A 13356-nucleotide genomic window follows, 5' to 3' on the forward strand; every position below is an offset into this window, starting at 1 on the left:
TGAGTGCACGAGTCATATATAATTGTCTTCTTCCAGCTCCTTCCCCCAGGCAAGTGCTATCGAACAATGCAAACAAAAACTAGCAGACATTCCAACACCTTCGTCCTGCTTACCGTTAACTTCTTAAACAGTTCACTTACAATTGCATTGTAACATGCTGCCAATTTGTCTTGAGATATTTGTCCCATCTCTGTCGGGCCAATTATACATTATTCGTGCATTCACTGTAGTAGTCTCGCCACTCTGCACAATTTGCATATCTGTTGTTGACCAATACTGGCCACTCATGTGGTTGAGAAGTATCTGCACCATTTGCACAATGGACACTGTTCCAGATTATCGCACTACGATTCGCTTTATACTGCTTAAATTTCTCGAAGTCTCTTCACGTTTTGCACAATTGTCACTGTACCAGATTATTGCTCGATCAGTCATTTCAAATTGCTCTAAATTGCTAGAGGACTCTTCATCATTTGCACAAATAACACAAAATTTGCATTGACATGACCACATTACCGCTAACCTTTCATTGCTCAGTGATTCTCTGTACTTTGGTCTCATGTGATTATGTCTCCAAAGTATTTTCTGTCAAATGGCTATCCGTTGTCGCACGAGAGGGGCTCCAACTACCGGAGACAAATTCCTTGTATGTTTCTGACATACTCGGCAAATATAGATTCTGATTTTTATTCTGCTGATTCTGAATTTATCTAATTTACTCCTTCTAATACTGCCATTCACATGCAGTCAACATGGGACTGCACTTCATCCTAGAACACCTCGACAGTGCAGGGACCTACGCGAGGATCCTGTTCGTGGACTTCAGCTCAGCGTTCAACACCATCATCCCTGAACTCCTTTCATCCAAGCTTCTCCAGCTCAGCGTCTCACCTGCCATCTGCCAGTGGATCTACAGCTTTCTGACGGGCAGGACACAGCAGGTCAGGCTGGGGGAGGCCACCTCATCCACACGCAGCATCAGCACTGGGGCGCCCCAAGGTTGTGTCCTCTCTCTGCTGCTCTTCTCTCTCTACACGAACGACTGCACCTCAGCGAACCCGACTGTCAAACTCCTGAAGTTTGCAGATGACACCACTGTCATCGGCCTCATCAAGGACGGTGACGAGTCTGCATATCGACAGGAAGCGGAGCGGCTGGAGCTGTGGTGCGGCCGACACAACCTGGAGCTGAACACGCTCAAGACTGTAGAGATGATCGTGGACTTCAGGAGGAATCCTTCGCCACAGCTGCCCCTCACGCTGTCCAGCTGCCTTGTGTCAACCGTCGAGACCTTCAAGTTCCTGGGAATTACAATCTCCCAGGACCTGAAGTGGGCGACCAACATCAACTCCGTCCTCAAAAAGGCCCAGCAGAGGATGTACTTCCTGCGGCTTCTGAGAAAGCATGGCCTGCCACCGGAGCTGCTGAGACAGTTCTACACAGCGGTCATCGAATCAGTCCTGTGTTCTTCCATCACAGTCTGGTTTGGTGCTGCTACAAAAAAGGACAAACTCCGACTGCAACGGACAATCAAAACTGCTGAAAGGATTGTCGGTACCCCCCTACCCACCCTTGAGGACTTGCACGCTGCCAGAACTAAGACAAGGGCGTGCAAAATCCTCTCGGACCCTCCCCACCCTGGTCACCAGCTCTTCCAGCTCCTTCCCTCAGGTAGGCGCTACCGATCAATGCAAACTAGAACTAGTAGACATTCCAACAGCTTCTTCCCTCTTGCAATCAACTTCTTGAACAGCTAACTTACAATTCCATTACAACAAGCTGGCAATTTTTTGACTTGAGTTCGTTGTCACATTTCTGTATTATGTATTACTCGTGCACTCACTGTAGTTGTCTCGCCGTGCTGCACTATTTGCATATACTGGCCACTCATGCCAGAGTAGCATCTGCTCCATTTGCCCACTGATTGAGGAGTATCCGTAACATTTGCACAACCATTGTCCCAGATTATCGCACTACTCGTCACTTTAAACCGCATACACTCCTTGAAGTCTCAGCGCCCTTTGCACAATGGTCATTGCACTGGACTATTGCGATATTAGTCATTCGAACTGCTCTAAGTGCTAGAGGAATCTGCATCTTTTTGCACAATTGTTTTTTGTCAAAGTCTTCATGTCTCCAAAGTGTTCTGTAAATTGACTGTCTGTTGTACTAGAGCGGCTCCAACTCCCGGAGACAAATTCCTTGTGTGTTTTGGACATACTTGGCAAATAAAGATGATTCTGATTCTGATTCTGATTCTGATATATTGTGCTGTTTCTGTAAGGCAGTGGTGTTGCGGACCACATTGTAGATACGGTTTTCCTCAGAAGGCCATTATGATTGTAAAACCATATCAATATTGAATCGCCTCATCATATTATTACACATAGACAACAAATTGATGGATAACTAGTTTTGAAATCAGAAGTCAAGGATAATTGTTTGTTCAACTATTGTTCAAGGAACTGTAAAAGGGGTTTGGAGGAAAAACATGCTTACAATCGTTCATTCCTCTTTATTACGTATGAATATTATACAAAAATTTGGAACAGATTTTAGCAAGAATCATGGAAGTTGAGACACATGATTTGCTTTCGTGGGCCACATAAAATGATGTGTCGGGCCGGATCTGGCCCCCGGGCCTTGAGTTTGACACCTGTGCTGTAAGTGGTATCCATTCATGAACTGTACAGAAAGTGTTTTGTTTTACACAGAGGTGGGTAGTAACGTGCTACATTTACTCCGTTACATTTACTCAAGTAACATTTTAGATAAACTGTACTTGTCAGAGTACTTTAAATCAATCACACTTTTTACTTGAGTATTTATGTGAAGAAGGATCGATACTTTTAATCCGTTACAATGATCGACATGCCGTTCACGACTTTTATTTATCCATTCCTGCCTGTGCGTGTCTATTTTTAGACTCCATCTTCAACTTCCTCATAGGGCGCTGTAGGGCTCCAATTCACCAATCAGATGACTCAAGGCAGTCACATGACCGCGCAACAGCCTTCGCGATCCAATCAAAATGACCCATTTTTTGGGGGGTGGGGAGGAAACAGCCACGCAAGTATGATTACTTTACAGACTCCAAAAAAAACAACAGCTTTGTCATGCAGCTCTTAAATTGTGACTGCTAAAACTGGGACATTTCAGCCCACTTCTAACTTGAGAAAACAACTTGCGGTAAGTTGCAGATGTTTCTATTGTTGTTTTGGTCATGGATATGGCAACATTAGCCCTCGCCCTATGGTGTCGCACACACACACACACGATCACTAAGTCTGGTCCGCAAACAGCTTCTTCATGAAGTCATTTAAGTGAATAAAGCAAATGTTGTTTCTGGAGGGTCCAATGCATGTGTTGTTGGTTAAAAAATTAAATGGTGCCAGGTGTGTGTCGACTCCCATATATCCATCCATCCATTTTCTGATCCGCTTCTCCTCACGAGGGTCGCGGGCATGCTGGAGCCTATCCCAGCTGTCATCGGGCAGGAGGCGGGGTACACCCTGAACTGGTTGCCAGCCAATCGCAGGGCACATACAAACAAACAACCATTCACACTCACATTCATGCCAAGGGGCAATTTAGAGTCTTCAAATAATGCATGTTTTTGGGATGTGGGAGGAAACCGGAGTGCCCGGAGAAAACCCACACAGGCACGGGGAGAACATGCAAACTCCACACAGGCGGGGCCGGGGATTGAACCCGGGTCCTCAGAACTGTGAGGCTGACGCTCTAACCAGTCGTCCACCGTGCCACCTACTCCCATATATTATTTTTTAAACTTTTTGTTTTATGTTCATGCTCTGATTAAACTTTTTTTTTTTTTTTTTTTTTTTTTTTTTTACTTAGTTACTCGAGTATTTTTTTTCATTGAGTACTGTCAAAGGAACGCAGTAAAGAACTGCAGGCCTCACTTGCCTCAGTTAAGGTCAGTGTTCATAACACAACAATCAGGAATATCCATCCATCCATTTTCCGAGCCACTTCTCCTCACTCGGGTCGCGGGCATGCCGGATCCTATCCCAGCTATCATCGGTCAGGAGGCGGGGTACACCCTGAACTGGTTTCCAGCCAATCGCAGGGCACATACAAACAACCATTGGCACTCACATTCACACCTACGGGCAATTTAGAGTTGTCGAGTAACCTACCATGCATGTTTTTGGGGTGTGGGAGGAAACCAGAGTGACCAAGGAAAACCCACGCAGGCACGGGGAGAACATGCAAACTCCACACAGGCGGGGCCTGGGATTGAACCCCAGTCCTCAGAACTGTGAGGCAGACACTCTAACCAGTCGGCCACCGTGCCACCACAATCAGGAATAGACTGAGCAAAAACGGCTGCAGCAGGATAATGATCCAAAACACATCACCCAATCAACTTCTGAATGGCTTAAAATGACAAAATGAAGGTTTTTGAGTGGCCTTGTCAAAGTCCAGATTTGAATCAGATTGAAATGCAGTGGCATGACCTTAGAAAAGTGCGTTCATGGTTGAAAACCCTCCATTTTTGCCGAATTCAAACAATTCTGCAAGGAAGAATGGGCCAAAATATCTCCACAGAGATGTGAAAGACTCATTGCCAGTCAAAAAAAATCGTTAAAATCAGTCTAGATATTTGACCACAAGTAACGATACAAAACTCAAATTGTGTTGTTATTTGTGGACAGGGGGGCACCTGTTGAGGACATACAACAACTAAGAAATAGGACAAGAGAGGACAGAAAAGGGCCGGACAGGATGTGGGAAATGCGCAAGGCGGTGTTACTGATGAGGGGTGCAGTGGGATGCTTTGGTAGTGTCTAATCACTATTAGTTGTTATGTTCGCCGAACATGTGCAAGGTCCCTGTTTGGAAACGAGGATGATGGGATTTTTTGTTTTCCCACAAAGAAGAGCCCCACGAAAAGCCAAAGACCAAATGAACTCAACACACGTCGGGGAATCGAAACCCTGTCTACCACTTGACAGGAGGAGATACTGTCTACTATACTAACGAGAAGTCTTTAAACTTACCTTCACCGAGTGTCAAGCACACATCAATGCACCTGAACGCATCGGTAATGCCAGCTCGCGAGGCAGTTGGCTTGTTCTGCTGACAGATAGCATGAGTGTAACAGTTTCAGTCGTGCAGTGGTTGTTTTGTTCGCTGAACATGCAAAAGGTCCCTCTTTGGAAACGAGGCTGATGGGTTTTTTTGTTTTCCCGCAAAGAAGAGCTCCACCAAAAGCTAAAGTCCATATGAAACCAACTCCCCGTCGGGGAATCGAACCCCAGTCTTCCACGTGACAGGTAGAAATACTGTCCACTATACTAACGAGGAGTCTGTTGTCCAATGGTCACTGAGTGTCAAGCACACCTCAATGCACCTGAACACCAATGCCAGCAAGCAATGCAGTTTGCTGTCCTGCTAACAGATAGCATGAGTGTAACAGTTTCAGTCGTGCAGTGGTTATGTTCGTCGAACACACGAGAGGTCCCTCTTTGGATGGGCTTTTTTGTTTTCCCGCAAAGAAGAGCTCCACCAAAAGCTAAAGACCATATGAAACCAACTCCCCGTCGGGTAATCGAACCCCGGTCTTCCGCGTGACAGGCGGAGATACTGTCCACTATACTAACGAGGAGTCTGTTGACCAATGGTCACTGAGTGTCAAGCACACCTCAATGCGGTTTGCTGTCCTGACAGCATGAGTGTAACAGTTTCAGTCGTGCAGCGGTTGTTATCTTCGCCGAACACGCGTGAGGTCCCTCTTTGGAAACGAGGCTGATGGGCTTTTTTGTTTTCCCGCAAAGAAGAGCTCCACCAAAAGCTAAAGACCATATGAAACCAACTCCCCGTCGGGTAATCGAACCCCAGTCTTCCACGTGACAGGTAGAGATACTGTCCACCATACTAACGAGGAGTCTTTTACCTTACCTTCACCTCGTGTCAAGCACATCTCAATGCACCGGAACGCCAATGCCAGCAAGCAATGCAGTTTGCTGTCCTGCTAACAGATAGCATGAGTGTAACAGTTTCAGTCGTGCAGTGGTTGTTATGTTCGCCGAACACGCGTGAGGTCCCTCTTTGGAAACGAGGCTGATGGGCTTTTTTGTTTTCCCGCAAAGAAGAGCTCCACCAAAAGCTAAAGACCATATGAAACCAACTCCCCGTCGGGGAATCGAACCCCGGTCTTCCACGTGACAGGCGGAGATACTGTCCACTATACTAACGAGGAGTCTGTTGACCAATGGTCACTGAGTGTCAAGCACACCTCAATGCACCTGAATGCCAATGCCAGCAAGCAATGCAGTTTGCTGTCCTGCTAACAGATAGCATGAGTGTAACAGTTTCAGTCCACCATACTAACGAGGAGTCTTTTACCTTACCTTCACCTCGTGTCAAGCACATCTCAATGCACCGGAACGCCAATGCCAGCGAGCAATGCGGTTTGCTGGTCCTGCTAACAGATAGCATGAGCATATCAGTTTCAGTCGTGCAGTGGTTGTTATGTTCGCCGAACACGCGTGAGGTCCCTCTTTGGAAACGAGGCTGATGGGCTTTTTTGTTTTCCCGCAAAGAAGAGCTCCACCAAAAGCTAAAGACCATATGAAACCAACTCCCCGTCGGGAAATCGAACCCCGGTCTTCCGCGTGACAGGCGGAGATACTGTCCACTATACTAACGAGGAGTCTGTTGCCCAATGGTCACTGAGTGTCAAGCACACCTCAATGCACCTGAACGCCAATGCCAGCAAGCAATGCAGTTTGCTGTCCTGCTAACAGATAGCATGAGTGTAACAGTTTCAGTCGTGCAGTGGTTGTTATGTTCGCCGAACACGCGTGAGGTCCCTCTTTGGAAACGAGGCTGATGGGCTTTTTTGTTTTCCCGCAAAGAAGAGCTCCACCAAAAGCTAAAGACCATATGAAACCAACTCCCCGTCGGGGAATCGAACCCCAGTCTTCCACGTGACAGGTAGAAATACTGTTGCCCAATGGTCACTGAGTGTCAAGCACACCTCAATGCACCTGAACGCCAATTCCAGCAAGCAATGCAGTTTGCTGTCCTGCTAACAGCATGAGTGTAACAGTTACAGTCGTGCAGTGGTTTTTATGTTCGCCGAACACGCGTGAGGCCTGACTGTTATTTACACTTTAAGCAATTCAGGGATACATATTATTTGATATGTGACCAAATGAGCGGTATTACTTTGACAAAAGAAAGTGTAAACTCTCCCAGTGTGTGTGTGTGTGTAATATATTGCATTTTCTTACATGGATTGCCTTTGTGTATTATGAACATAACTCTTGTTATGGTTGTTATTTTTTTGTTATGACAAGCAGCAGCATCAGGGGTTGAGGTCACAAGCAGAGGGGTTATTGAGGGACAAGGTGACCCCATGGTGGCAGTGAAGAGGTGGTGCTGGTCTTGGAGAACAAGGAGGAGGAAGATGTGGTGGTCTTATTGGGTGAGAAGGAAGAGAATGAAACAGGAAGAACAAAAAAGTGTTTCTTCGGTTGTGTTCACCCGGGGCATCTCCATCTAAATTCTGGGCCGAGTACGTCCCTGGATGGATCGCATACAAACCAATCGGGTCTCGGAAGATGCCAACTTTTAAATTCACTTCCAGAACAATTTGTCCAATTTTGTCTGAATTTCTATATATTTAAAATTATGTCAAGAACATTAGAAGGGACAGTTGTTGCAGTTTACCTGTATTATCTAATGGGATGAAAATGATTCTACATAATGTTAAAGTACAGCAACCTGGCCGACACAACCTGGAGCTGAACATGCTCAAGACTGTAGAGATGATCGTGGACTTCAGGAGGCATCCTTCGCCACAGCTGCCCCTCACGTTGTCCAGCTGCCTTGTGTCAACCGTCGAGACCTTCAAGTTCCTGGGAATTACAGTCTCTCAGGACCTGAAGTGGGCGACCAACATCAACTCCGTCCTCAAAAAGGCCCAGCAGAGGATGTACTTCCTGCGGCTTCTGAGAAAGCATGGCCTGCCACCGGAGCTGCTGAGACAGTTCTACACGCTGCCAGAACTAAGACAAGAGTGTGCAAAATCCTCTCAGACCCTCCGCACCCCGGTCACCAGCTCTTCCAGCTCCTTCCCTCAGGGAGACGCTACCGATCAATGCAAACTAGAACTAGCAAACATTCCAAAAGCTACTTCCCTCTTGCGATCAACTTCTTAAACACCTAACCTACAATTCCATTACAACATGCTGGAAATTTTTTGACTTGAATTTGTTGTTTTTTTTACTCGTGCACTCACTGTAGTTGTCTCGCCACGCTGCACTGTTTGCATATCTGTTGTTGACCAATACTGGCCACTCATGCCAGAGTAGCATCTGCTCCATTTGCACACTGATTGAGGAGTATCTGCAACATTTGCACAACCAACATTGTCCCAGATTATCGCACTACTCGTCACTTTAAACCGCATACACTCCTTGAAGTCTCAGCGCCCTTTGCCCTATGGTCATATCACCGGACTATTGCAATATTAGTCATTCGAACTGCTAGAGGACTCTGCATCTTTTTGCACAATTTTAAAAAAATAAATAAAAATGTACCGGCATTACCAGATAACGAGCAACCCTTTACTGCTCAGTGACTATTTTTTTTGTCAATGTCTTTGTGTCTCTAAATTGTTCTCTGTCAATTGACTGTCTGTTGTCGTACTAGAGCGGCTCCAACTACCGGAGACAAATTCCTTGTTTGTTTTTGGACATACTTGGCAAATAAAGATGATTCTGACTGATTCTGAAGAATGAGCTGGAAGCGACGTCTGCGTTGAAGTAATGAGAGGGTGGCCGCCAAGGCGAGCCCCGAAGGAATCAATGTAAAGCAGGCAGCTTCGACAACTCCAACCACTTAGAGCAGTAAAGGAAGGCTGGTAACCAGCACAGAAGGAATTGCACAACCCAAGTGGTCGTTGTAGATGCACCAGAAGAGTTGGGTTCTAGGCGTTGCCTTGGAAACGACAGGGTGGGCAGGGTGGGAAAAAAGATGGCACCGAGGTGCGCTTTGCAAGGTGTTCAGAACAGGTGCACAGGAAGTCTGAGGTCTCTAATAAGAGACGATGCCCACATGTCCTGTGCTGTTGAAGCCATGCATGTGTGATAATCACAAAAGAAGTACAATGACTTAGCGGCCACCGAGCGTGACGGCCAGCTAATCAAGAAAGACACAATCAAGGTTAGAGTGACAGCCAAATGGATGGACCAATGATGAGGGCCGAGGCCTGTAATATGCGACTCATAGGGCGCAGCTTTCCATCTCACCGAAGGGTCTTGTGGTCTCGAAACTTGGAAGAATGGTCGGGAGAGCGCCCACTGGTGGACATCTTCAGCGTTTCTTGTGGGCACATCCCTTTTGTCAAGCTGTCATCTGGCTGCGATTTTGGTTGTGGCGACGCATCCAGGAGGCTCAGAGAGTAGCACTGGGAGGATTCTCTATTGTGTTCTGGCCGCTTCAGGGGCCGGCGCACCTGTGCATAAATCTCGCGTCAAGTGTAGTCAATTAATGGCATGAAACGAATTAGCAGATCTTGTACAATGATCAAAGGTGCTGACTTGACAGGTGACACGAACACCGGATGAATTATGGAATGTGGCCCTATTGTCCAGTGCAACCACACTTGCGAGCTTAAGTGGCTGTTCACCAAAGCAAGGGGGCGAATTGTCATTTCACAGTGTTGGTTAAGTGTACGGCTGTCTTGCTGTACTTTGTCACGCAGTAGGTCAAACACGTCCTCGGAAATGACAGTGATGTCTGCTGCAGTATCCACGAGTCCGTCATATTTGAACGTACGTTCAAGTGTGGTCGTCAAGTAAAATTTCCCTGATGAGCTATTAGCGGTGAGTTTACCTAGAAGACGCCGAAATGGTTGCTTGTCTTTTTTCCCAAAAACATGCATGGTAGGTTAATTGACAACTCTGAATTGCCCGTAGGTGTGAATGTGAGTGCGAATGGTTGTTTGTTTATGTGTGCCCTGCGATTGGCTGGCAACCAGTTCAGGGTGTACCCCGCCTCCTGCCCGAAGATAGCTGGGATAGGCTCCAGCACGCCCGCGACCCAGGTGAGGAGAAGCATTTCAGAAAATGGATGGATGGATGGAGGTAGCTGAAGTCATTCAGTGAGTCACAGGGCACGGTCGGAGACTGTCGAGGTCGGATTGTCGAACTGGGTTTTGGTCCCCGAATTTTGATTTTAGTAACGGGTGTTCCCTGGTCATCACAGTGGTCAGTTATGTGCTTGCCCAGTCAGTTGGACGGGACGCTTGTCATCGCTATTTGGAGACGTCAGAGTCAGAACAGACCATCACGGCGGGCTGGCCGAGCTCGGGGACGTGGCCTCCAAGCAGGGGCTGTCGTGGGTCTTGCTTCGCCAAGCTGCGGATGATCTCAAGGATAGCATGTGCAGTCGTACCCAATTCTTTGTTAGCGACCCCTTGTGGGGTTGCGAAGGAGGATACCTGACTTTTTGGCTCGTCGCGTTCGAGCGAACCAGACCAGGCGTCAGTTTTTTCCAGCAAATGTTCAAAGTTTTGGCACGTGTCACCCAAAGTGATTAAAAATAGACAAGCAACTAATTAAACCACTAAATGTGGTTACTGTAATGTGCAGTGCACGTACGCGAACGGAAGATGGCGTTTATCGCTTGGGTGATGCAGGGCCTTCGTTGCTAAAGCTTGTCATACTCTCACGTTGTAAGTCAAAATTGGTTCAAAATAAAAGAGGCACAACGCTTCAATCGTACAATTGTTGCAGTTGTGTTGAAGCAAACGAGCGACAACGGAAACGTTTCAATTCATCACAATCGCAATCGTTGCGCGGTTGAATTGAATGGCTTTAGCCGTTTTGCAAACAAGAGAAAAAGAAAAAATAAACCTTTAACTTAATGAAACCAATCGCGGCTCTCGGCATTTTGAAAGCGATCACAAACTGAAGCTTTTAAATTAATAAAAGCAATCGCGGCGCGCAGCGTGGTTAAAACTAGTCAAAAAAGCACTCGCAAAACAGCAGAAAATCATAATGTGGTGCAACAGACAAGCTAAGTTTATTGTTCCCCAAAGTAACAATCATCGATCGGTCGGGCGTCTTTGTCGGCGATCGTCAGTAGCTTGCTAGCGGTTAGGTGGCTAACGGCTAACTTCGAGAGGGGGAGGTCACAGGTTACGTCATGACGCAAACGTCCATGAGGTGGCATTCGACCGCAAAGACCAACCGAAGAAGAGCCACATGATGTCACGTGGACGCCAAAGATGGCGGACGACGGAGGCCTCTAAGTGTGACATGGCGAAGCCTCGTGTTTGCAATACACAAAGCAGAGAGACAAAATGGCGGCCGCCGCAGATGCCACGTGTTGTCTCCCCACACAAAGGAATGAACACTCTAGTTTTACTGAGAGGTTAATCTTACTATTCTCACGTTTGCAAGCATTTACAACGCTGTGTCTACTGTACCGAATGCTGCTCAACACAGATTACGTTTGACATGCATGCCGCACACAAGATGGCGGGCGACGTGTCGATTTTACAGAAATAGCTTGTATTTTTGTGTGTTCTGAATTCAAAACTTGAAATCTCCTCACGCGGGTTGCACCAATACTGTAGCGATTGTATATGAAATAAGAATTGTAATTAATTTAGGATGAAGTAATAAGGCGGGAGCGACGTTTGCGTTACTTCCGGTTTATAGTAATTTTGATTTAATTGTTAAAAATCAAACTAATGTCTCGAAAAGGGCACCCCATCAAAATTTTCAAGTTTAACTTTAGGCGAAATGACGACAAACATTTTTAATCAGTCTCAGAATCTGAAGGTTGCTACACACTACGACATTTTGAGTCTGAGGTTACAGAGGTTGACTTAAATTCAGAACACACGCGAAATACGACCACGAGTGGAATTTTATGTTATATTTAATGAAACACACAACTACAACTACGAACTACAACAAGAACATAACACTAAGGGTAAACGAAAGAAAGAAAATAAGGCGAACGAAAATTGGAAAAGAGGACATCGTGTGTTGTCGCTTGACGAAACTAAATGAGCGTGTGAGCGTTTAATGCGTTGAGTCAGAGCGAGAGAAGGAAAAGTTGGGATTTCGTAGGAAGCTAGTAATTTCCCCACAATTACTACGCATTGACGTACATCATAGTAAGGATTGCAGTGTGAACTCACGAACGCAGATCAGCTGATCTTTGGGGTGGTCTTCTTCCGGACCTCAAGTGGGAAAGAAGCAGGTTCGGTTGAAGAAAAACCAGATGCACAAAAATAAAAAGAAGGTTGCGGTGTGCATGTCCGATACACTTGTTTTCTGGAAATAGACCACCAAAAGCACTCATGATTCCATTTGTGCTTCTATTTATCTCAATCAGGGTATCACTGACAGTGAGAATCACTTAGAAGGCAAACTTAGAATGTGGAAATTCTATGTCCCCCCAGGAGTCCTTATTAGATGTGAAGTTGGCCTTTTATTTCCTATATTGCAAATTATGAAGTTTGAAAATAACTAATATGATGTAGGCGGCATGGTTAGAGCATCAGCCTCACAGTTCTGAGGACCCGGGTTCAATCCCTGCTCCCGCCTGTGTGGAGTTTGCATGTTCTCCCCGTGCCTGCGTGGGTTTTCTACGGGCACTCCGGTTTCCTCCCACATCCCAAAAACATGCACGTTAATTGAAAACTCTAAATTGCCCGTAGGCATGACTGTGAGTGCGAATGGTTGTTTGTTTGTATGTGCCCTGCAATTGGCTGGCAACCAGTTCAGGGTGCACCCCGCCTCCTGCCCGATGACAGCCGGAATAGGCTCCAGCACGCCCGCGACCCTAGTGAGGAGAAGCGGCTCAGAAAATGGATGTAGAACTTCAATGAGTTCTTAACTTTCGGGGTTTCCATTATGTTAAATATTGTCATGGAAAGACCTGACCATGTTGACAGTGTTGCGTGAGGTAGCGTAACCCAGACGTTTCAGGTGAACGTGTCCAACACAGCAATTTTGGGTCAGGTTGACCACCACATGCTAAACTACAACCGAGCTAGCCAGGATTCGAACCTAGAACCTTCTGATCCAAAGTCAAACATGTTATCCATTGCCCCACTAGCCCCATGCAGGCACCACCTCCTTTGCAAGCCCCAATGGAGGATTGTTACTATGCCACCAGACGCAGCAGCAGCACTAAAAAATAAAAAAATTAAAATTAAAATAAATAAAAAAATATATAAAAAAAAAAAAGTCATTGGAGGACTTTGTACCTGCCGTCACCCAGATTTCAACCGGGGTTGCTGTGGCAACAACGCAGAGTACTAACCACTCGGGGTGTAACGATTCATTTCGGCAGTGACTC

The 13356-nt window shown here is 46.3% G+C and overlaps 1 non-coding gene across 1 annotated transcript; it reads right to left on the bottom strand.

Annotated features, from left to right (window-relative positions):
* Positions 1 to 6154: 6154 nt before the first annotated feature.
* Positions 6155 to 6226, bottom strand: trnad-guc (transfer RNA aspartic acid (anticodon GUC)). Its single transcript has one exon. It is a non-coding gene; the product is annotated as a tRNA-Asp (tRNA).
* Positions 6227 to 13356: the final 7130 nt, after the last annotated feature.

Source organism: Phyllopteryx taeniolatus, unplaced genomic scaffold, assembly GCF_024500385.1.
Source record: "Phyllopteryx taeniolatus isolate TA_2022b unplaced genomic scaffold, UOR_Ptae_1.2 contig_59, whole genome shotgun sequence".
Classification (NCBI taxonomy): Eukaryota; Metazoa; Chordata; class Actinopteri; order Syngnathiformes; family Syngnathidae; genus Phyllopteryx; species Phyllopteryx taeniolatus.